The sequence below is a fragment of the Sylvia atricapilla genome, chromosome 1 (genome assembly GCF_009819655.1).
Source record: "Sylvia atricapilla isolate bSylAtr1 chromosome 1, bSylAtr1.pri, whole genome shotgun sequence".
Classification (NCBI taxonomy): Eukaryota; Metazoa; Chordata; class Aves; order Passeriformes; family Sylviidae; genus Sylvia; species Sylvia atricapilla.
This window is the reverse complement of record NC_089140.1, coordinates 109,659,635-109,663,823: the sequence shown is the minus strand read 5'-3', so window position 1 is coordinate 109,663,823 and position 4,189 is coordinate 109,659,635. Positions and strand designations below refer to the sequence as shown.

Here is a 4,189-nt window from a genome sequence, read left to right as displayed (position 1 = left end):
ATGAAAACATTCCTTACTATATCCCAAAAATGCCATACAAGAGATTTGAGAAAAGGGTGGGGATAAAAAGAGGAAAGAAAGGAGGAGTTATGTCCAGAGTCCTTATTAATGGTCCAAGTCAGAGCTCATACCTTAACACACCAATGTAAATCAATGATGGGACACAAATGGGTAATAAACCAGGCTTCATTAGTTCTGATGTTGATGGAACTACTTATTGGGATTATTAGAACATTTTAAAATCAGTGACAGCTTTCCAAATTTATTATTTTCAATTTCATTGATATCTTTCTTGATCAACAGAATTTTTATTTCATCATATCTGTATTAATGGAGTGAGATCTTACCTGTTTTGGAAGCATTAACTGATAAACTGAAAGAGGAAACTCAGATTTGTAAGAATTTGTAGAGACAAATAGAGAGAATCTGGATTGAGAGGTGAGTTCTCAGTAATCAGATTTGAGAAGCATTGAGACCATGTTGTACACTAAAACTTTACAGAGGTCATAGAAAGACTTGGGACATTCACAAGAGAAATATTTGGAGTAATGTCTGTCTCATACATAATTTGTATTGCTGTGAGTGTATCCTGGTCATTGTCCTTCCACGTTTGGGAATTCAAGAAGTGCATGTGAAAGTTCAGATTCAAGTCCCAGAAAATGACAAATTAGGAAAAGTTCCCAGTAATGAGGGATTCCAGGAGTTCTATTTATATCTTCAAAGGGTGATCTGAAACCACCCATTGCGAAGGAAATATCTTTTCAGATTGCCATTTAGTATAATCACAGGAAATAATGACTGTAAGATAAATGTAATACTTAATTCAGAAGAAATGCATTCTACATCTTGCTCTATTGTAAAAGCAGGGTTCTGATACAACCCCAGATTTCTGTTTATTAAGTTCTTTTGATAATTTTACTCCTAAATGGACTTTCTGGAATGCTATTTTATAGAACCCCTACATTTTCTCAATTCTACTTTCAAAACCACCAACTTAGCATCTAACACATTAGATCTTTAGGAAGAAACCAATTGTTAATCTCTCTTAAAAATTAAAAGTTGTGTCCATTCCTCTAATGTATTACTGAGCACAAGGTCAAAGAAAGAGGGTTAAAATGTCCTCTTACCTTTTCTGGAGTTATTGACTGAATAAGAAATTTGTTTTAAACAAAGGTTGTAAATAAATACAGTTAAGGAGTTGCCATTAACTGTTATGAGAGAAGCATGATATATAGTTCTGCTTAGAAACCTTTAAATTCTTTGGTCTGCCACTGATTTCTTCCTTTGTGTTACCTTTCCTTCATATTATGCTAGATATCTTGAATGAAGGAAGCTGAGGAAAAGCAGTGCATTTAACATGATGTCAACTCAATTCTCATGAAGACTGAATATATAATAATATCCTACAGATACTATTTGATCAGGAAATCTCAGATCTTCATGCTATGTACTATTGCTAAATACATGACATCTAATTAATTAATTATTAATAATTAATTAAATTATTAATGAACAAGTTAATTTCAAGAATTAAACACTCTGTATGCTTCTCAAATGGGGCAGAGTTCCTGAGCAAGCTGCAGGAGCTGTGATAAAAGTTCCAACACCTGTACATGAAGTGGAGCATGGAACACATTGCACCAAAGAACTTTTTTCAGCTGCAGTCCATTTGTTTTTCTGCCTGGAATATTTATGTTTTTCTTCCATCCATGTCTAAAGTACTTTGACTTTCAGAGTCATGTGTTGCCATATATGCATCAGAACAATTTTGCTCCACATAAAGGCATAGGAAGTCAGAAATGGAACAATTATTGTTTGGTCCTTTCATTTCTTTCCAGCTTCAGCTCACATCTGCTTACTCTGCACTGTTGAGATGAATTACTGTCTTGCCTTTACAGTTTTGAGATTTAAGTGCTTTTATAACCATAGACATTTTGGAAGCCATCTGTGAAGCCATTTAGTCTTTTCCTTCACCAAGAGAAGATTGACTATTTATACACATTTTAAGAAAAAACAGAAGAATTTTTCAGGGTTTTCCATGTTTACTCTTCCAAAACTTTCCTAGGAAAAGGGAATAGTTAATTGTCCAGTGACCTTTTATCAGTATTTAAGTTTATGTGTTATGTTCTTCAGGTAATTTTTTTCTGACAGAAAATTCTTTTTCCTGCACAGTCTTTATTATGACCTGCCTCTAAGCCAGTGTAACTGGGGTTCTAGTTAATAGATCCCTTGGGGTGGATTAGTGTGGAATCACACTGAATAATAAGAGGCTGCAGGGAAGCACCAGTGGTGTAGTGGTATCATGCAAGGTTCCCATTCTTGTGACCTGGGTTCGATTCCCAGCTGGTGCATGGAGAATTCCCAGCTCCTGGCCTGTGCAGTGCCTGTACCACAGGTTAGGTGTAATTCATCAAGATATTTACAGGTGATGTGTTTTGTTCTCTTCCTTTATGCCCTTTATGCTTTTTGTTTCTTGAACTTTGAGCACGGTGACTAAGCTGCAGTGGGCTTTATCTGTGTAATCCAATGGTGTAATCAAGTGGTATTTTAAGTTCGCTTCTGTTAAAATGTTCATTTCTACTTAAAGTTTGCTTTAACAAATAAATTCTTTTACATGACCTAAGAATTCTGGAAATAGTAACTTGTAATTTGAACTTATCAGCTGTATAACTAGCTAACATACCACTACACTGATATGTAAAATCCTATACATGGCCATTTATCATAAAAAAAGATTAACAGAGACTCTTTGACCAATTTAACACTTTCAGATAAAAGAGCTGTCCTTGACACTTTCTTCTCATCCAAAATTGATAGTTTTATATTATATTTGGGAAGAGGGGCCAAAAAAAGCTGTTTAGTATTCAAATATCATCTCCTTCAAACACAAGAGCCATCCATTCCAATGAGTAGGAAGTCAGGCAAAAATGCCAGGAGGCTTGCATGGATGAACAAGGAGCTCCAGGCAAAACTCAGATGCAAAAAGGAAGAATATAGAAGGTGGAATATAGAAAGTGGAATCAGGGACAGGTAACCTCAGAGAAATACAGAGATGTTGTATGAGCATGCAGAGATGCAGTTGGAAAAGTTGAAACCAAAATAGAATTGAATCAGGCAAGAGATATCACCAAAAACAAGAAGGACTTCTGTAAGTGCAGACATCATAAAAGTAAGACACAGAAAATGTGAGCCCATTGCTGCTTGTGGCAGGGAACTGGAAAGTGCAGGAAAAGGCTGCAGTACAGAATTCTTTTTTTGCTCCATTCTGTTCTGCAAAAGAGCCTTCAGGAATCCTGGGTGCCAGAGACCAAGGGGAAAGGCTGGAGAAAGGAATGCATACCTTTTGTGGAAGGAAATCAGATCAGGCAGCACTTATTCAAACTGGACATTCATAATTCCATGGGCCTCGATGAGATGCACCCAGGAATGCTGAGGAAGATTATGACTGGGAGAAGTGCTTCTGGACTGGAGGAAGGAAAATGTCACTCCTGTGCTCAAGAAAGGCAAGAAGGAGAAATCAAGGAACTACAGGCCAGTCAGCCTTGCTTCAATCCACAGAAAACTGACAGAGCAGCTAATCGTGCAAAACATTTTCCAAGCACATTTCACAAAGGCAAGAAAGTCATCATGAGTAGTGTGCATGGATTCACCAAAGAAACGTCATGCTTGAACCAGTTATCAAACAGAAGTGACTGGCCTGGTAGACAGGAGGAGAACAGTGGGTATTTTCTGCCTGGACTTACACTGTCTCCCGTTAAGATCCTCACAGACAACCTATTGTTCCAAGGACTGATGAGGTGAATTGAAAATTAGCTGAATGGCCAAGCCCAGAGGGTGGTGCTCAGTGATGCAAGGTCAGTTTGGAGGCCAGTGTTATGTGCTGAAATATTTACACAAATGACTGTTCCACCATACAATCAGGGGAAACTTATGGTTTAAGTATTTAAGGATTGTTAGTTATTAGTCTTAGAAATTAGTATCTTAGAGATGATTCAGATAAAGCTCCTACTTATTTGCTCTCTTACATCTTCTTATTAAAATGTATTTATCAAATACCACTTAGGAGTCCAAGTGGAATGTATCACCCATATATCTCTTCTCCCATTCTAATTGAATCCTTCAGAAAACCTGATGAATTTTGAGGCAGTGCTGCCTGGCCTGATTCCTCTCCTGTGCATCAAGTTTTCCA

The 4,189-nt window shown here is 37.1% G+C and overlaps 1 non-coding gene across 1 annotated transcript; it reads left to right on the top strand.

Moving 5' to 3' along the window:
- The first annotated feature begins 2,280 nt into the window (after positions 1-2,280).
- Positions 2,281-2,351, top strand: TRNAG-CCC (transfer RNA glycine (anticodon CCC)). Its single transcript has one exon. It is a non-coding gene; the product is annotated as a tRNA-Gly (tRNA).
- The last annotated feature ends 1,838 nt before the right edge of the window (positions 2,352-4,189 follow it).